A 22,316-nucleotide genomic window follows, 5' to 3' on the forward strand; every position below is an offset into this window, starting at 1 on the left:
CTACATAGGGTACATAAAACAGGAATGAGACCCATCTCATTATAATATATACCTAACGTTTCGTACAAAAAATTTAAATTAATTAATGTCGATTTTTGTTTTTATTTCTGTTTAGCAAAAAGAACTAAGATAATAAATAATAATAAATAAATAAATAATAAAAATCTTTATTAACCAAAATATTCAAACATTACATAGTAGGATTAGTTCACAAAGTTGCTAGTACAGTGATGTCCAAACTAGGCTAATGCCTGTATCTTGGATATCAAAAACGGAGTACAGGTCATTTTATTACGACGAATTATACAGTACATCATTAATTGTGTTTAATAATATTATAATTATTAAAAATGAGTGTATTTAATACTAGAACTTACAGCATTTTCCATTTAACATAATAATATATTGTTAACCGATCGTAATTACTTAGGGTGTCTTCCGTTATGCACTGCAACCACTGCACAGTGCTATCACCATGGAACTATAGTTATAGTTCCATGGCTATCGCCTATCACTGTAGAAAAATTCGTTCCGTTATGGACTGCCAGTATACTGCCGCAGTACCCTAGGGAAATTTATGACGTCATTAATCGCCGCCATATTCTACTGTGAGCACTGGCGTTTTCGAGGTAAGGTACTCGCAGTACTTTGATCACGTGATCAGTCCACAGAGCAAGTAATATGATCAGTCAAAACCACTCGAGTGCCTAACGTCTTATACAAAGCTACAGTATAATCAGAAAATTTTAAAGTTCTGTAATTAGTTTGGATTAATAAATAAAACAATGGAAGAATTGCAAAAATTAACTTTTCAATACGTTCAATACGAGCTGAAAGTTCTTTTTTATTCTTTTTTATGAAAAAGTACTTACTTTTATTATATTATAAATTCAATTTACAATTAATATTAATTAAAATATTTTTAATTGGACAGTACTCCAAAACAGTTTATTTTTATGTTCTAGAAAACTTTAATACACTCATTTGAATGCTGCGTCAAAAAATGCGGCTGACAGTATACTGGATTGCGTTCCGTTTTAAATCGTAACCAGTATAACTGGCTATAAAGGAACGGCTTCACAGTATACTGAATTGACGTCACACTTTACAGTGGTCGCAGTGCATAACGGAATACACCCTTAATACATACTGTACACAATATAGGTAAAATCTTTTTACTTTTCTTCTTGGGTTATATCCGATTTAATGCTCTTTTTATTCTACGGTAAAATCTCAAAAAGAAGGATACTTAATATTAAATTTTTCATTAACGATTACACGTACAATTAAATCAGTAGGTAAGTACTTATCAAAATTTGCAAAAACCGTCACAGATAAACCTGTTAATTCGTCAGATTGTTTACTAAGCTATTACAATGAATGATATGGGTAAATGACCGATAAAAATCGATAAAGAAATCAATGATTAAACTCTATCCTATCGGTGACTGATCGCGAAACAAGTGTTGTCGATTGTCGTATGAGCAATGTCAATACGATAACAATATAACAAACGATGGTATTATTATGGTATTATTATGGTATTATAGTATGTACATGTAGGTACTGTAATAGATTTTTATGTTTATACTTTATAGATCATAATATTTTATTATAAGTAACATAGTTACTTTAGAGTTTAAATATGCGACATCACTGGCAGCATATTTATTATTTTTATAAACAACATAGTGATGATGCTCTACTTACTTATAAACGGCGGTATAAGTGTGATTTGTGAACCCACATTTATGTTATTATTACAAACTAGCGGTCCGCCCCGGCTTCGCCCGTGGTACATGTTTACGTTTTCTCTCCATAAGAACCATCCTCGACCGTCGTACCTAGGTACCTACTTCAAGGAATAGCTAATACCTATTTATAATCTTTACTCACTTACTTTCTTATAAAAAAAACTTTCGATGAAAGTAGGTATTTGAATGCTGCAACTTACACAACCATTATATACTTTTAAGTCTTATATAGGTATCCACCTATATGATATTTACTTTCCAAGGAAGTAAAAGCGGGATTATCAAGAGCTTAACTTTATTAATTACTTCGTGTATAAAAACGTTTAACACACATAAACAAAACCAAAGCCCTTTATTTATTATTTTTTGAAAGCGGGATCGTTCTTTACACTAAGCTTTATTATAAGTAGAGTATATTTTTGGCAACAAAAGAAACTTCTTTGTACGAAATTAGATTTCATCTGGGTTATAGATTAAGAGACTTTGTAATCGCCTCGTTATATCATATTTTCTGTATCATCAAGACAGTTTTGAAATAATTTTTGCAGGCAATAACACTGCATCATTATTGTGTGTCACATAATTCTTTCGTTCATTTTTATAACGTGCATTATTGATGAGAGCATTGACCCATAAGTTTCGATACGTTCTTCCGTCTGACAAGACTCTGATTTTTTCATATATTATTGCAAAAACAAAACATTCTATACTGTCTATATGACTTGTAATCTAGATAAAAATATTGTAGAGTTTGGGCGTGCACTATAAATTAAATATGCCTACAAATATTTTATCGTAATAATTTGTTGTGAAGTGAGTCACGTTTCGCCTGATCGTGCACCGTGCTCGGGTTTCTGATTGAGCGAACTTCATACCCGTTGGTTCAGTTTTAGAACGTCCCGCCCGCGTTTGCGCACTCGCGGTGTTGATTTTTGTTGCCGGCAAGATTTGAGATCGTTTTTTTTAAACACGACCCGACCACGCAACTTTTGGTTTACAATCCGTCTAACCAAAATGTGAAATTCGTCAGTGTATGTGAATGTGCGTCATTTTAAAAAGGAACATATAATTTTTTATACTGCAACTCTTGCATCGGATCCTGTGTTGTGTTAAAAAGTTTGATACGAGTGAAATTGTACCGGTATTGGTCTTGAGTGTGGTATCTGATACCAATTAGTTCTGAGTCAAGTTCATTGTCATCCTTTTTATCTGATTGAAATACTGGTAAGTGGATTCGTGATTCGAACATATTCATTTGTTTCTTATAGGAATTAATGTCTAAATTTTTATGGATTAACCGTATAATATATCTGATAATAAAGTCCAGTTAGATCTGGCTTCGTGACTGGATTTAAGTCTTAATAATTATCTTAGCTACACATAGTAAGTATTTATAGTTACCTAACTTTGTTTTATTGCTGGTTAGACTGGAAGATAAGTTAGTGCTTTGTTTTGTAAGTAGGTAAACAAGTTATGATTGTATTGTACTCGTCTTTTTCTTATTGGCAACTTGATTTTCGCAATGTGCATTCATGCAAATTTTATAATAATATTATGTGTAGGTAGGATATACTGTTTAGGCTGTAGTTTTTGTTTACAGTATTTCATAATAACTGATAGGAGCAAAATGTAACTGAGATTTCTGTTATTGAGTAAAAAAAAGTATTTTATTTTTCTCTTTGGATTTTATCGTCAAAAGTGTATTTCAAATTTGGCTACCTATTAACGATAACTATTTATCAAGCTGGTTACCCCAGCATCGTCCGCGTGGTCCAATGAAATACCTACCCATGAAAAGGAGATGTAGGTGAAGTACCACAGTATAAAATTAGCACGTAGATGTAGCTAGCTCCCATTTATCTCCTAACACAAAAATTATAGGTACCTACTAAACCTACCTACTAAATCCGTCCATTGCAATGTGAAAGAAAGACAAACAAAAAAATGTTGTGTGGTTTTATGAAACCACGGTAAAAGTTAAACTGTTCGAACGGTTCTGAACACTGCTTTGTGTAGCGCATGTCGCGTGACGGTCGGCTGCCGAGTAGGTATACCTACTCGGCAGCCGCGATACACGCGACATGCGCTACACAGACCAAAAAGTTTGAGACGATGTAATAAAAGTTTCACTTTAATAGCTTCACTTTAGCATATTAATAATTTTAGTAAGGATGGCAAGGAAAGGATAAAAATTGCTCTCGCATACCTATTCTCTACTAGCTTTCGCCCGCGTCTTCGCCCGCTTTGTCTACAATCTATTAGGTACTATTAGGCATAGGTTATAGGTAGGGATGTAACGATACATGATTTTGCCGATACGATACCGATACCGATATTTGTGGTAATGTATCGGCGATACCGATACCGATACCGATATCGATGGCTTGGTAGAAAAATAAATAGTGAATTATGCATAAAAAGTTACTAACATTTAACAGAGACAACTGTTAATCGTATTCTTTTAAATAAAAATGCCAAATCAAAAAACAACAAAACCATTTATTTTAGTATTATTATTTTACAAAGTCAGCTAATCTTTAAGTAATACACATACAATCAGTACCTAATAAAAGCTTACTATTGGTAGAGTTTTTTCAGAAAACAAAGTGCGCACGCGCGGGCGGCCTCCGGCCTCCCGCATCGTTCAATGGGCGCGGGTTTTTGAATTTTTTGATATCAAAAAAATTGGTTGTTTATAAAGTAGGTTTACGATCGAGATGTTTACGTACGTGATAACATAATGCAGTGGCAGCGCTTGAGATGAAACGGGAGATCGGTCCGTCTCTCTCTCGTTATACCTGCGTTCGCGCTCGTGAGGTTTTGGTGTGACACAAGTTTATGAACATGTCACCCGACTAAAACGATTTTAAAAACGTTATCACGTTAAAAATTAAAAAAAATTCAAAATTATTTATTTCTTTCCTTTACATAAACAAAGGAGATGGTCCAAAAATGTGTGGACCAAAAACCCAGAGTCGATTTAGACAAATTGGTTATCATTGGCTTTATTATATTGCACAATTTACCCCACCGAAAAATTAATGCCCATATCCATGGGGTATAACAGTTATAGGGTAATAAAGTATATATGGAAAAATCATGAGTAACTTGTTATTTTTACCACTTTACAAGACATGTCAATGTAAGTTTATGTATGTGTCTGCATGGGTGTGTGTGTGTGTGTGTGTTTGTGTAGCTCATTGTACAGTCAACCGCAGAAAGATTTGATAACAAAAATAGACATTTAATGATTTAGATTTTTTGGACACTTATTAGTTCCTTTTGGTGTAACATCTTTTTACGGTTGGCTTTACCTGTTTTGTCTCATATTATTTTTCAGTTATTTTTATTTATTAAAAAAAAAAGAAAATGGTGGGAAATATATTTATTTATTTCAATTATTTAGGCTCCGAAACTACTGGACCGATGGCGATGGAGAGAGCTATGCTTGGAGTTTCCCTCCGTGATCGAATTAGGAATGAGGAGATCCGGAGACGAACCAAAGTCACCGACATAGCTCTCAGAATCCCAAACCTTAAGTGGCACTGGGCGGGGCACATTGCTCGCAGGACCGATGGCAGTTGGGGCGGAAAGATCCTCGAATGGCGGCCGCGAATCGGAGGACGTAGTGTTGGTAGGCCCCCCACAAGGTGGACCGACGATCTGGTGAAGGTCGCGGGTAGCCGCTGGATACGGGTGGCACAGGACCGATCGCGGTGGAAAACTTTGGGGGAGGCCTATGTCCAGCAGTTGACGTCCTTCGGCTGATGGATGGTTTAATAGTATACTGCTGTTGTAAAAACTGGTAAAAATAACAAGTTACTCATGATTTTTCCATATATACTTTGTTAGCCTATAACACTCATACCCCATGAATATGGGCATAAATTTTTCGGTGGGGTAAATTGTGTAATATAATAAAGCCATTGATACCCAATTTGTCTAAATCGACTCTGGGTTTTTTTTGGACCATCTCCTTTGTGATTGGAACACTCCTAGTAAGCAAATAAAATGCTTGTGTCAGGAGGTTCCGCTCTTCCTTAACACTATTACAGAAACAGAAATAAAACAATATGAATGAATACAATGCAAAAGCATAAAAGAAAAGAAAGAATTTAATAAAAAAATATCGGTATCGGTTGATTTATTATCGGCGATACCGATATATCGGCTTTGCCGATATATCGGCCGATATATCGGTATCGGTATCGGTATCGTTACATCCCTAGTTATAGGTATACTAAAATCTTTTCCTTGAATCACTCTAACTAACTATCTATTTAAACAACCGCATCAAAATCTGTTGCGTATTTTTAAAGCATACCTGCGTAGGGATATAGGGACAGAGAAAGTGACTTTGTTCTAAACTACCTAGTAGTGCATAGCAGTGTTGCCAACTTTTTTTTTTTCGAACCAACATATTGGAGCATCTTGGCCCACCAGAAATCCACTAAAGAAATCGGTCTTTAAAACCACCAGAAAAAACACTAAAAAATATCCAGAGACATGTAAATATTGAGTGCCAGTTGGCGAATTTTTTGCGAGTTATTTGTAAATAACATCTATGTATTTTGAACTAAGTAATTTTTATTTTTGTTACAATATATGTATTTAAAGATCATCTTCAGAAGAATCTGCTTCTTCTAGAGTTTCAGTATGTAAAGAATAAATTTCTGTGAAAGACATTTTTGTGTGGTTTGGGCATATTTAATGTAAAACCATATTACTTCACAAAATTAATTAAAATACGACAAGCTTGAAGCTACCGGCTGCGGTGTTACCAATACCGACTGACAATTATTATTGCTTTTGTACACAAATACAGAATAAACATAGTTATAACCTTTTGAATCAAATCATACTCTTTATATCAATAGTAATAAAGTCTATAATCAAAAATATTCAAGCAATAGACAAACAACTTTCGGGGAATTCCCGAATGTTCGTTCTGTTACCAACATGACACAAAATCATACCCTTGTTTCACATAGTTCAAGTCGTTCTTTTTGAGTATTTATGTAAATCTTTCTGGTCGTTGAATGTCGTACCTTACCACTAATTGAACTCATCTAAACCACTAGGAAAATCCACCAGCCACTAAAACCAATATTTGTCCGCTAAATGGGGGAGCTAAACCACCAGATGTAGTGGAAATTCCACTGAGTTGGCAACACTGGTGCATAGTTTTATAGAACCTATGTAGTGATTAATAATTATAATATGTACCTGGTTTTTATAATGATAATATGATATAGGTAATAAAAACTCAGAAAGCTTCCATGATTATGCACATGAAGATGTAGCAGCCCTTTTGACTAACATCGAGAGATACCACAAAAATAACAAACATTGTTTTGAATATCTTATACCTAAACCTTTTCTACAAGAAAGGTCAGTGACGTTCAATTTCCTATCGATCACAAAAATAACGTACCTACGTAGGTACCTAAATCGGTTCAAAAGTCAAAACCCACGTAGATATCTAGTTATCGAGTAACAAATAAAAAATAGAGTCTAATTGAAAACTTCGTTTTTGGAAACGTTTGTAAAAAATAAAGAGTATTCAAAAACGTAAGTAGGTAGGTATATTCAAATTCGAGTTGCCAGTAAGAAAAATTATTAAAAAAATCTCATTGTAGTTTTTTTACTATTCCATTTCCGAACGCCTATGTCTCCTAATGTGTTTTAATTTAACAAATGAAATTCAAATGTAATACAAGACAATGTCAACAAATGTTATTTTAAATGCACCTCAACGCAATTAAGAGTCGGTTCACGACAAAAGCTGTAAACTATTGCTAATTAATGTGTCAGACGCCCAATAAATTGATTAAATCATGACTTTAATTCACGCATGCTACAAACTAGCATTATTATGAGTTTCACATACAAAACAGTCACGTTTCTGAGATACGTACATATACAATGCAATTATACATATTATTATTAAGGTATTATGACATTTAATTGCGTATTAAATTAAACACATGATATATTGCGTATTTTTCGTAATAAACACACGTGCGGAAGTTTCTATGAAAATATTTTTAAATTATCTAAAGATTTCAGTGCATTTTCAAATTACGAAAGTAACGTCGTATATTTATTTATTACTCCATACTCCATTGTTATTAGCAAAAGGTTTTTTTAAGTGCTTCACTTATTACCCAAGGACATCCAGAGTGCCAATTAAAAAAAAATTAGGTGTCAGCATAGAGAGGACACCACGAACAAAATCTGTGTAACAAACGCGGCGGCACCGGCCGGCTAGTCAGTAGACACTTTGTAGATATTCTGCCTTTTATTACTTATAAATTAAAACCCATCAATGTAACAAATAAAATAATATTGTTTATCATATTAAAAAAATATGAATAAAATTATCAATTAAAACCAATCAATGTAACGAAAAAAAAAAATGGCTTGAGACGATTGACTCTAACTCGTGTTAGAAATAGTTTATTAGAGATGCCCTCTCTAGTACGTAGTACATGGTAACTCAATGGTGTCAGCGTACACAAATAAATAAATGAATGGACGAGAAAATAAAATCAATCAACAAAAAAAAACTCAGGTACCGACTAGACTTAGTTAGAAGGAGATTATTAATATAATATTATGTACTCGCAAATTGTGAATTAATTTTTGCATCTAAATAACAAATAACGAACGTAATCTATGATATAAAAACTCGATCCTGAAAATCTTATCTATGACTTGATGATAATGAACGTACGTATTTATTCACTGCATTGTATTGAATTATGTAAACATCGTAATCTAAAGCTAATATTTATGTGATAAAGTGATAAATTGACGAGATGCGTTATTGTTATATAAATAATTAAATAACTAACGTCATTCAGAAGTGCTTGCGTGATTGTGTGACAAAAAACATTTACCTACTTTAAGACTTACCTACTTTTCAATACTTTACAATACATTCTTTTCACAAAATAATTAGATGAATTGAAGCAATAATACTTTCTTGTCTGAAAGTGTACATATAATTTGGCATGACGTGTATTTTCTATCGATATTTATTAGTTTAAAACAACCTTATTTTAAGTTGAAATGGATCTTTGTTTTTTAGTAGAAGGTACACGAGAGGGAAAATATAGCTGAATAAACAAAAATAATAATTTATACTTGAAACACTCATATTAACAATTTGAAATCAAAATATTGTACAATTAAAACCATTCAAAATACCAAAATATTGACCCGTTGCGGTTATATTGAGGTCACTTCATACAAAGTAATGATTTAAGACGGTAAAGCCTCGGCTCGGCTTTCGGTAACGTGATATGTCTGATATTATGTACTTGGAAAGAATATAAGGGTACTGCTATATTGCATGCTAAGCTAAGCAATCGCAGATCACTGAAAATATGGAGCTGACCTGGCAAATGACATCACACCAAACATAATCATCCATTGGCATGAAATATAGATTACCTATATTTCGTGCCACTGTATACTTAATGCTATAAGACAAAAAATTATAAAACCGCCCCGTTTCGATGGAGTGCGAACAAATCGCCCTTAGACGTGATTTTGTTTATATTCTCGTAGCAAAAACATATTACTATTACAAACAAGAACATATGAGTCGATACTCGATATGTATTTAAATGTTGTTTTCGCAATGACATCATACCTTCTGAAAGAAGCCTACTTTATTTTGAAAAATTTAAAGATTGACTTTTATTATTAGCTTTCAATGGAACACATAACCTTTGATACCAACCAATTTTAACTGGATCAAACTTACATTATTAGTGTAAAGTGCGAGCGCTGATCTAAACAGAATGGTGTTATGTAAAGGTTTGTTGTTATCATGATTTGATGTGTGAAATTGTAATTTAATCGTATAATAATAAGATTCAAATTTAATGTCGAAATATAGAGTTGTAAGACTATTTTTATATAGACAACCTTTAATTTTAATCGATATATGAATATTGAAATAATTTAACGATCAAGATTGTTCCAGTATCATAAGGCGAGATCTTTTCAAACATAGTATAGGAAACACATATGGTAATACTGTTTTAATATTTTCTAACGTACTCCGTACCAAAATTAAACTATATTGGATCATTTGTCACACTAAACGAACACATAGTCGTTTATAATATACTAGCGACCCGCCCCGGCTTCGCACGGGTGCAATGCTGATACTAAATACACTACAGAAAAACTGTGAACGTTGTAAGTAAAAACATAGCGTCGCCCGCTCCGGCTTCGCACGGGTATAAAATAGATAGCCGGGCGGCCGGCCTGTAGCGCTGCAAACGCTACGTCCGCATTTTTTAAATCTGTAATATCTTCGAAAATATTCACTTAAATCATACGGTGTAAAGGGCCATATAGATCTATATTAAATGAACAATGTATTCAAGGTATTTAATTGGTTAAGGATTAATGCTGTATTGGTTAAAATTGCATCGAAAATTAGCCATTATTTGTCGTAAAAAGTAAATGACAAAAAAAAGTTATTGTGGGTTATCCATAAGAGATAGACATATACCATCGCGGACTTTTCTGTAGACCTTTTCAATGTGTATAATACTTAGTACATTATTTTGATAAAACTCGTAGGGTTCAGCCTGCGTTTGCAATTTAAGCGGAAAAAATGTAATTTTTTACGACATCACATAAGAAACCTCAAAAATAACAGTATTTCTCCACTATTTAATGGATGTTATTATACATATAAACCTTCCTCTTGAATCACTCTATCTATTAAAAAAACCGCATCAAAATCCGTTGCGTAGTTTCAAAGATTTAAGCGTACAAAGGGACATAGGGACATAGGGACAGGGAAAGCGACTTTGTTTTATACTATGTAGTGAAGAAGGATATGAAAAAAAGTATACAAGCCTTTCCATATATCAAAATTCTTACATTTATCGCTTCCGTCGTACCTATACTGTCCATATCAATTTCATACAATTTTACGCGCTCCTTAAATAAAAGGAAAGGTAACGTAAAACTTTAATTCAAGATTAAATCATACAACTCGTTCTGATACTACATAATATGGCTACCGGTTACAATGTTATACAATGGCTGGGTTATTGAGTATTTATGTCAGTGCTTGTCAAAATAATTATTGCTAATGATAAAATGATTACTTTCCTGTGTAAAAGGATCGTAACGAAGAAGTTGGTTACTAAAAATGTTACGTAATGTTACGTAATGTAGACATTTAATGAAGTTATAGTAATGATAAATTTGACTAAGGGGTGTCCATAAATGATTTCGTATATGGGTTATCGGTTGAAGTCACGATTTTGGCGATATAGGTACTGTGACTGTTTGGCTTGAAAGGTAGGTTGGTACTTGGTACATGTAAATGAATGTGTATAATTTTATACATAACTAGCGGTCCGCCCCGGCTTCGCCCGTGGTACATATTTCGCAATAAAAGGTAGCCTATGTTCTTTCTCAGGGTCTAAAGATTATCTGTGCCAAATTTCATCAAAATCGGTCCAGTAGTTTATGCGTGAAAACCATACATACATACATACATACAAACAAACCTTTCCTCTTTATAATATTAGTATAGATAATTATTAGGTGTAACAATAATTAATACCATATCGTTAAGTAGGTATGTATTACAAAAGTAGTACAGTTCTCACATGAAATTTTGTACTTATTGAAATCTATATTTTTTTATATCCGGCAACAAGCATGAATAAAGATTTTTTCGCTTCTTTAATCGCGTATTCTATTGTGCCTTTTTATTGTCCTGAAGCCTCTGAAATATTTGACAAGTTCTGCAAAATTATTCTAACTGTTAAAATGGATTTTACACAGCACATTTCAGTTCATCAAACCGAAAGCACAATTTTAACTGTTTAGTTTAAAAGTCGTAAATAAATGGATCGTTCGAACGCGGTTAAAATAAAACGAGTGGCAAACACGTTTCATTGCGTGTTTCATTTAAATGTTCATTAAATTTTTGTTAGTGTCAGTATTAATTTGATTAATTAAACTCGGCGAGTGCTGTGCTTTATTTTGTTTAATGAAAGAAACAGATATCTGTAGTTTTATACATACCTAGTTTATACAGGTATGTAATTACTTATATTATCTAACTAATAGGTATGTAGGTATCCAATATACCTATGTATAGAGATTTATCAAGCGTATTTTCTATGTGGAAGCTTTCAGTAATATTTCCTTGTTTTAAGCCTCTTTTATATATACGTGATTTATTACTAATTAATAATTATACTTATTACATATCAATGTTGTGTATGTATTTTTTGTGTTATCAAAACTTCATGACGCCTGCAAGAACGAAGCCAGTTACGTCAGTATTAATATAAGGACCTTATCTTAATCCTACGTGGTATAAGCAAGAACATACAGTACCCTACAAAATAATATGTAACATACATAATATTCATTGTATATACGGTATATACCTTCGTCATATTATGTTCTTATTATAAATGATATAAAATTAAACTCAATTTCTTGATCAGCTTCCTTTTAAACATAAATATACAAAATCGATAATTCGCCGAAACCAAAACGTACGTTGCACTCACAGAACCACAAATACCTTTTATTTATCCAGCTAATAATTCAAACATTTTATCTAGATGTACGACATACATTAAAGGCTATTACTATCGTTTTAGATAACCATCTTGAATATTAATTAATGCGGAAAAAATGGACTCATATTTATGTCAATGGATAATGTGTATAATATTTCATGTAGCGTAGATTTTGTTCGAGATATTTAATATGTAACTAATCGTTTGAAAATATTCGTCTGCCAAAATTTGTCGTAACTTGTTAAAGCGTCTTTCATAATTTAGAAACTATGTTCAGTTTCACAATACGACTGAAACTTTTAAACAAATTTTAGAAACTATGTTCAGTTTCAAAATACTGACTGAATCTTTTTTAATTTTTAAATGTAAATGAAAAGAAGAAAAAGAGAAGGACATCGCCTTCACTTTCTTGATTTCTGGGAATGACACTCCTTATCTTGAGGAAAAAAGTTTGCGTTGATAACTATAAAACTATACTTGAATGCTTTTTATCCTACTGTGCCAATGTAAAGTTACGTTTTGAAATGTTTGTATGTATGTTAACATATTTCCTTGGCACGTTCGGTAGCATTAATAAATGAGTTGATGGAAATCAGGTTGAGAAATAACATTAGATTTCTCTTAATTCTGAGTGACACTGGGTGTATTAATAATAATAAGAAACCAATTTTGGCGTTAAATGGGTTATAAATGTCTTATTATTATTCAAATCCATACTTATTAATGTTAATCTTAATTAAAATAATCGTGAACTTTAGATTTCAAGTAAGTTATATTTAGACCCATCCTACAGCATAGCTCTATAATCAAATTACACTAAACAAGCCTATTTCGTATGAACAACTTTTTATTTACAAGCATTTAGTATTAATTCGCCATTTTTGGTGCAAATTGCTTATCAGTAATGTGATCGAAGAATGTTTGATGTGAACAAGATGTTACTAAGAAATTCCATTTGTTTTTATGATAAATACGTTTATTCTAAAGAGCTATTATAATAATTACATCTGTACAATTATTGCGTGCAGTGGTTCTTTATTTAGTTGGTAATTTAATTAAAAACTACATAATTGAAGTGGTACCTCTGAGTTGTAAAATTTTCAATTCGTGTGACATTTTACCACTCAACTATTTTGCAAATCCTATTTCACTTAACGTATGAGGTCGATTCAAATTTCAAATATTATGGAATACATAACTAATTGAAATAACAACAGTATTTCTACTGTTTCTACTAAATAAGTCCAGTTGTAGTGGCTATATCAAATAAAAACCAAGCCGGCAGGCCTAGACAAACAGCAAAACGCTTGTCATCTATTTTTTATCTATAAAAACATTAGCAATTGCTGGTACAACACTTATATAGCGGATAGATATTAAACAAAACAATTGAAATGTCAACAAACGCCAATAATCCATAATATAAACAAATCATAAAATGGCGCCAATTCGCTCGCCCACTAACAAGGCGTAAAATATAAAATTTGCTAACAAATATTTGCACTTGTTATTTGTTTTCGACTTTGCAGAATTTCGCGTGACCATAAAATTCTTCACAATACATACGACCTTTAACGGTCATACTTATGTATATCCACATATAAATGTGTATGTACATATTTGTATGGAGTTTGATCACTAATTACTTCGGTACATAGTATTGAATATTAATAGCATTCCGGTTTCGTGGTACAGATAAAAAAATAAACGGTATACTTTCCTGTATGGTTTCTTTTCCCGTTTTTTTCTTTCATTGTGTCTGGTAATCCGAAATTTCATGTGCAAATGCCTTTTTTGTACTTTGAAATAAAATGGTTATTTTCCTCATTATTCTGGTGATCATTGTGTTTTTTGAGCCAAAGTTATTGTCATCGATCCTTATAGTATAAGTTAATTGAAGATCTCAAAAATGATAATACATATTATGATGAGATAAGATAGGTAATACATAGTTTTTTAATTTTAATTATATACAAGTCAAAACAGAGCGTGTTATAGTAAGTTATAAATTCATTAATCTCTACGTAGACCTAACTACGTATGTTAAAAATAGATTAAACCCTAACAATAATAACACCAATTTATTCGATGTAAACCAGTTCTAACCAGTCATTAAGAAAAATTTAAAACATGAACACAAAACAACACGTATTTAAATTTCGAACTCGCATTAACAACGAATCAAATTCGAATTTCCTCATTCAAAATCATCGGAAAGCAAACGTCAAGTAAACAATGATTTACGATATTATAATCGAAAGTTATTTAACCACAAGACGAACATTGTAATTATTATTTACAAGCCACAATAAATCATTACAACACACTGTAAATATTTTTAAGGAACAGCCAAAGGGCATGGCGTCTGAGAAACGATTACAGACAATTTCACTTACAAAATTATTCGATTATCATTTTATTATTCATTTGTTCATATGCTAATAACAGGTCTCCATTGTTTAATGTATGTTTTCAATTAAATACTTTGAACATTTACTTTATAATATGTCATTTAAAAGCTGACAACGGATATTTTCGTAAACATTTGTGACAATGAATGACATATTGACATTTAAAATGTTTTCGTTTGTTTTAGATTGGCAATTGGCATAAATTATTAATTAGTTAAGTAAGACTTCAATGAGGATGGTACAATCTTTATTTGTTCTTATGTTTCTGTCTCCAACTCTTTGTAACTGAAACATTTTATTGAAAAAATACGGACGATCATTTTTTTATACGGTACACCGACTCCGTTGAAACACAATTTTGGTTATAGTTGTTGGCTGTACTTTATGTACCCCGTTTTCCAATTACAGCACTACAGCGCATTATGCGGCATAAGGCCATGCGCAGACGACAGACTATCCGTGACGCACTTTTTAGTCTGTGAAAATAGAACCTATGAAATTATATGCAGTAACGCACACGACGCGCAAAAAGTCCGGCGCACAAAAAATCCGTGTAATTCGGGCAGACCGCACCGCGCCGCTCCGCACAAAAGTGTGTGAAAAGAATTGAACGTTTGCTTCAACGCGCGCTAACGCAGACGGCGCACACTTTACACGATTTCCATAGCGTCTACGTCCCTACAGCTCTGCCGACAAAATGATCGAAGATGTGCGTCGTGTGCGTTGAGTCTGTGAAAAATCCGCGACCGACTTTTTGCGCGCCATGCAGACTTTTTGTGCGCCGCAGACTCGATCGCACAAAAAGTGTGCCGTCTGCGCAGGGCCTAATGCTTAACGTTGAATGTTCCAACTACAGCAACGCTTCGCACAATCGAGCACTAGAAAAAGTAATGCGCGTGAATTGATGCGTGCAATCGATTTATCGTTAGTAATTATTAATTGTTGGAAAACATTTTAAAGCTTTCGTTTCATTGTAGTTTTTTCGAGGGGTTATCCCCTCACGCGTCCTACTATAAAATACTGATTTAGTTACGAGCAAATAATGTACGTAGGACGCGTGAAGCTATAATCAAAGTTAATTCAAATTGTGTTAAAATAAAACCGGCCAAGTGCGAGTCGGGCTCGCGCACAAAGGGTTCCGTAGCAGCAAATATAATAAATTACAGTTAAATCAACCTATCTCAAAAACTATAAGAGATACTTTGATCAAACCAAAAATCGTTGAAAGAGTTAATTAGCATGCATCACCTCTATTTTTTTTAGAATTTTATACCCCGTAGTTATAAAAATAGAGGGGGGGGGACATACTTTTTACGACTTTGAGAGCTGATATCTCAAAAACCGTTCACTTTAAGAAAAATGTTTTTTAGAAAACTTTATATCATTTTAAAAGACCTTTCCATTGATACCCCACACGGGTATGTACATCGAAAAAAAAAATTTCATCCCTCAGTTACATGTATGGGGGGCCCCACCCCCAATTCTTTTTTTTACTATTTAGTGTCATATTTTTGTAGCGGTTCATACAACACATATTCCCATCAAATTTCATCACTGTAGTACTTATAGTTTCCGAGTAAATCGGCTGTGACAGACGGACAGACGGACAGACGGACAGACGGACATGACGAAACTATAAGGGTTCCGTTTTTGCCATTTTGGCTACGGAACCCTAAAAATAAATATAAGTATGGATGAAGGTACAAACATTGAAAAAAATGTTAATGAAATAATCAAAATCTAAATTAACTTAAAATAACCGTAAATATTTTTCAACCAATTATTATGTAGGTATACCACTTTATTTACACATTAATGAGGTTATTGCTAACTCTATGAATATTTTTTTTTTCAACACTGAACTTAGCGCAACCTGCTGGTGCGTTTCATGTTCCAATTAAGTATCAGCATAATTCGGCATTGTGCGGCACTGAGTCGCATTATGCTTTGTAATTGGAAAACGGGGGTAGTTACGCTTTGCCTTAGTTACACACGAGACAATCATCATTCCCACTAATATAGCCTGTAGCCTTAACCTGTCATATGTATTCAAATTTCAATGCTAATTTCATTGTTGACAGTACAATTTGGCTCTGCCTTCCGTTACTTAGGCTTAATGTCATTCTGTCAAAAAATCCTTATCTGTCAGTTGCTGACAGGTGATTGGTTTTGCTGATCTTGCTAAGGACGCAAGAAGCAGTGTAAGCAGGAGCATGTATGTGGTAAGTGAGTTTCAAACCTTGTTCAATATAAGGTCGTATTCTTGGTAAGTATTTATTTAGCAACAAAGCTGAGTCAACGTTTTGCAGATTTGTTGTCAACATATTGACGGCAAAAATGAGTTTTGCTGAGATGGTATTTTGAAAAGATATCGCCGCAGGAGTGAACTTTTAAGGAATTCAGCAACATACTTCCATCAACATTGTTGATCAACTGATCCTGTAGCCATTAGTTAGCATTTTTAACTTCGTAATTAAAATGTAACTGCATATATAATCTACCATAGATTTAATAGGCCAACGACGACGACGATGACGATGACGATTGTAATAATCTAAGTAAGACACACTAAACCATAATATATAATGATGAGATAGTATAAAATCTAAAATAAAAATATCTTTTTTTCCTGAACGTCCATCACGATTCACGACTCATAAACTTGACAGCATTCGAACCCTACATTGTATTTAATTTCTGTTCTGACGTGGTCCTGTTAAGAATCTTGTATTTTTTTCTAATTGTTCTTGACAATCTTGGCTAAGGAAAGCGCAGAACAGAAGACAGTTCGAGCATATTTGGCCTTACGTACAGCTGTCCTTGGAGTGTTACACGTTATCAGTGTCAGTGTCTCGATTCGCATTTGTTTGGCCGCATTCCGCAGATAAGTCTGTTTTGATTGGGAATGCTTGTTCGTTGACGTTGTTTATAATGAGAGAACGTTGAACACGGTGAAACGCAAAGAGGCAATTCAGAAAAATTATAGCTTTATATGTACTATTGATTGGAGTAAAGAGTTGATTTTACTGTGCTCTGTAAAATTATCGTGGCACGATTGAATTATTTTCTTACGGTAAGACAAACTAATAGTTGTCAAGTAGCAAGTTAGCTTTTGTACAAAATGAAGAAAAAAAGTAGGTACTTACCTAATACCTTACCCTTACTTAAAACTCCGATAAAAAGTAACATATTTAAGACCTGCAAACTAAATTTCGGCTAATACAACGCGACGCATTTTTGTGAAATAACAATATAACAACCTTCTTACCATAAAAACTTTCGAATTAAGTACCTATAATATGAGTCGGAAGTAAATTAAAAGTATGAGAAAATGCGCAATACTTGCAAAATCATTACCAAAGCTATTGAATAGTGCCTAATGAGCAACGTGTTAATAGACAAAAGATCAATCACGCGTATTCAAATGCTATCAGATGTTTTCGATTGAGAATAGACTATGGTACGGTACCATAGTTCTTGTGTGTACTTTGTGCTTTATTTTTTATGTAGTTATGTTTTTTATGATTTTGTATTCAAGTACCTACTTGTTTTTTATGAAATATGTTTCAGGATGATGCTTTGAGTTCGTTCTTTTTAATTATTTCACTGTTTTCACTTTTTCTCTATCTAATAATGTTATAGGTACTGGTACTCCATATTGGTCCTTATTATTTATATCTTTTGTATTTTTAATTGAGATGCTGCCAAGTGCCAATATGTATATAAAATAACTGGGTAACTTACCTATTTATATGTATAACCAAATGTTATGCAATATCTGCGCCTCTTATCGGGACACGGGCCTCCTATGAGGGTATCCTCCTATTAGTTTCATTATTCATACTCCTAATTTGGGTTTTAGTTATTACATAGATGTTTAAGTTCGGCACTTTTTGAACGGGTCTATTTATTATGATTTATACGGATTTTTTTATTAATCCACTCAGAACTCCATAAAAATTGCTTATTCCGTCAAGAATATATAATATAATTCATATTTATTATTACCTCTAAATAAATTAAATTGTGGAAGATAACACCTCACATGATTAATCAAATGTGTTTCATAACCAATTAAGTTTATGGCCAATAAAATAATAATAAAACTATACAAATACCGCCGTTAAATTTAATTAACATATAAAGTGTGAATTGCGACATCTCGTTAATTGACTTCATTTTTTGTTTTTAATTAATATGCATCTATATTAATCTTTGCTTTTAAAATACCTAATAATGAACGTAAAATAATGAAAATATAATCTAGCTATAAGAATCATGTTATGTGAAATTTGTTACCAACATAAGTATAAATTAGTACTAGCTCAACAAGATTTGAGAATAGTTGGCACTTACTTAATGTTATAAGTAGATTGTACCTACATAGATTTTAAACATCTGGCAATATATCTGATTTAAATCACTGGACCAAAATCCAGGTATCAATGCCGGAAAGGTTTATTAAATAAATAATTTATAACCCAATTCAATCGCCAATCGGACATTCAGCCGTGTTAACATGTTGGCAAATGGCACGGGTTGCGCGCGCGCATACCGTTTCGATTAGAAATATTCGATCTGTGGAATGACATGAATTGGTCTCGTTATGAGGAAAAAAGTAGTTAATAGAAGTACAATATTTTTATTATTTATGTATGCATTATTGCTCAAAATAAATTACAAGTTGAGACTTAACCTACGTTGTAACAAACGGCGGCCTTATCGCTAAACAGCGATTTCTTCCAGACATATTGTTGTATGTACAAATGTTTTGATGTGGAAGTGACTGTATATCTGTATTTATGTTCTGTGTCTTGGACCACAAGACTGTTTATCCTTGCATTTTTAGTATTCTTCTAATAAATTGTACTTTAACAACTGCAAAAAGAACACACAAGGTATGAATCGAGCCTCTTGTTTCGTTTATATTTCCTGTGCCATACAGGGCATACTTACAGACATAGAAGTATAGATAACAATATCACATAGGTTACACAAATCCCAAAAGCATTTTACTTGGAAGGTTCTATAACCACCAAACAATTAGTTCTAGATGTTTCGAAAGCCATAGAAAGGTTTGCTAACAACTCTTCACGTCGTAACAGGGAGTGTATCTCATTTGCATATGCCCTTTTTGAGTACAAAATGATTTGGTCGAAACGTGAGCGACGTTGCAAAATAAGGTCGATGTCTTGATTAAAAGTACAATACATTCACATTTTAATGTTCTACGGCGCCACGGGTTACGCAAATTCTTTTGTTAGTACCGTTTATTGTTAGTGGGTATTCGATGCGGATATAAGGATTACATACTACGTGGTTATGAGTCCCTGGTAGATTATGGGCTAGATAGATTGATAGAGATAAATCTTATAGGTGCAAGTTTTGAAGATATTTCTTTATTTTTGAAGTGAAGGCCTTCTTTAGGCACGTTGAGAGTAAAATTTCAAGGTCGCTTCATGGCAATACTGTCACGTCATGCAGATTTTGGTATCTTTGAATCTTGCCAAAGAAATTTCACTTCTGACACGTGTGCTCGGCACACACCGTCTTCGTCAGTACCGTTTATTGTTAGCTTTGGGTATTCGATGCGGATATAAGGATAACATACTACGTGGTTATGAGTCCCTAGTAGATTATGGGCTAGATCGATTTTCTTGAGGTGCGAGTTTTGAAGATGTTTCTTTCGTTTGTTGTCAGTACAGTATATTGTTAGCTTTGGATAAAGATTCGATGCGGATGTCAAGGATTGCACACGCTATGGTTAAGAGTCCCTGGTAGATTAGGGACTAGATACATATGGATATAAATATTAAATTTATTACGTGCTTTCGCCTTTTGCAAGACTATTTTTATTATTGAAAATATGTATTATATTTACTTATAACGCTTTTTGGTGGCTAAGATAGCGTGATGATTTGTAAATAAACCATAAAAGCTATCTTTTATTATTATTCGCTTCAAAAGTGCTACAGCTTATTTATCAGAAATCTTATATGTTAAGAGGCCTTGTTAATCTCGTTTGTATATTTTTTGCCTACACCTAATATAATACGACGCACTTTCTTAGCTGTTAGAAACATATGGATACGGTCGTTTATTATTTAGTTCATTTGCGGTATTACAAATTTCTAAAAACTCTTTAAATCATGAAAATTGTAAGATGAAATAAAGTAGGTACGTAATCATGCAAAGTTTAATCTACTTGGAAGAAGATGAAAAATACTACTATTACTATCTAACGCCAATTTTTAAAAAAGGTTTACCAACATTAAAGATCTGAAATCTGTATCTGTAAGAAAATAATTTATTGGGCATCTGGCATCCCATATAGTAAATAAGCTGCTACCATGTCAACTGTGTATAAGCAACCTAAGGGCTGAAAATGGATTCGGTCATTACACCTAGTTTCTTTTAAAAACCGTATCCCACTTATAACATTAAAAACACGTTATTTTTGAAACAATTTGAACTGTTAATTGCTCAATGAACTAACTCTATTTTTAGTAAATAAACAATGGCCTTATTTTTTACAATTTAATTATTAAATCATTCACAGATTTGTAAGGCGAAACGTTGACATTCGAATTATTTTAATAAAATTTTGCCCTTTAAAGGTAATATACAAGTTATATATAATTAAATACATACAAAATTAGGTCAGTTAATTAAGTCAACCCCCAAAAAGGAAATTCAGGATCGTTTAATTAATATAGGCCTGTTTAAAGTATTTTATCGTAATTGAATTAAATGTAATCCCCGTATTCGTTCAATAAATTCCAAAGAAATGTTAATGCAATTTTGTAATTTATAAATCAAGGATAATTACTCAGTTAAAAGTTTTAACGTGTACTTGGCCTTACTACATCGAAATTCGATTGAAAACGATAACGTTTGCCCATTAATGTATAATTATAAGAATTTACCAATTTAAAAGATTGATAAAATCTTGAATGAAGTCCTCCCACTCGACAGAAACTCTCTGAAACTGAAATAGCTGATAATATAATGATCATTTTTTGTTGCTATTTATTATCACTTGTCAAATGATGAAGATAATAATATAAAAAGTAAATAGAACTAATGCGTAATCCATATTCAGATATTTTTATTAGGAAAATATAAATTAAGTCATCGTGGCACAATAAAAAGGCTATTTGAATAAAATACAAAAGGAAAAAACTTAGAGCGTATTATTTTATGTCTTAAGCATGTCCATATTAAGGCAAAACTACATAAAAATGACACTAGGTATTGCAAAAATATAAAAATGCTAAATATGTAAAGCAAACTCATAAATAAAAGATGGCTGCCATAAATAAGACTTAATAAATGAGTTTATTGGCCAATAAAATTTGGTCTACATATAAATTAGTTGTTACGTTTTCGCGATTGTGTTAGAAATACCACTTTCTTTTAAGCTGTTTGGAAGGTTTTTGGATATTGGAATTAGGAATAAGAATAGATAAGGTATGGATGTGAAATAATAAAAAATCGTTCACATTTTAACTCATAATAATCCGTGTAAGAACCATATTTTAAGTTTAAGTAATGTTATCTACCAGTAGAAA

At 32.7% G+C, this 22,316-nt stretch overlaps 1 protein-coding gene across 5 annotated transcripts in view; it reads left to right on the top strand.

Annotated features, from left to right (window-relative positions):
- Window positions 1–2,529: 2,529 nt before the first annotated feature.
- The window catches only part of LOC149899763 (rho guanine nucleotide exchange factor 17), a 113,834-nt gene continuing 94,047 nt past the window's right edge, over window positions 2,530–22,316 (top strand). For 3 of the 5 annotated variants that reach the window (XM_090113490.1, XM_090113486.1, XM_090113487.1), the window contains exon 1: window positions 2,532–2,978. The gene's annotated coding sequence lies outside the window, so the exon portion shown is untranslated. Of the gene's footprint in view, window positions 2,979–22,316 lie in introns of all 5 variants that reach the window. The other 2 variants (XM_090113489.1, XM_090113488.1) reach the window with 2 other exon arrangements.

Source organism: Colias eurytheme, chromosome 20 (genome assembly GCF_061535395.1).
Source record: "Colias eurytheme isolate Ceu_HAF_F1 chromosome 20, ilColEury1 Martin Lab GWU primary, whole genome shotgun sequence".
Classification (NCBI taxonomy): Eukaryota; Metazoa; Arthropoda; class Insecta; order Lepidoptera; family Pieridae; genus Colias; species Colias eurytheme.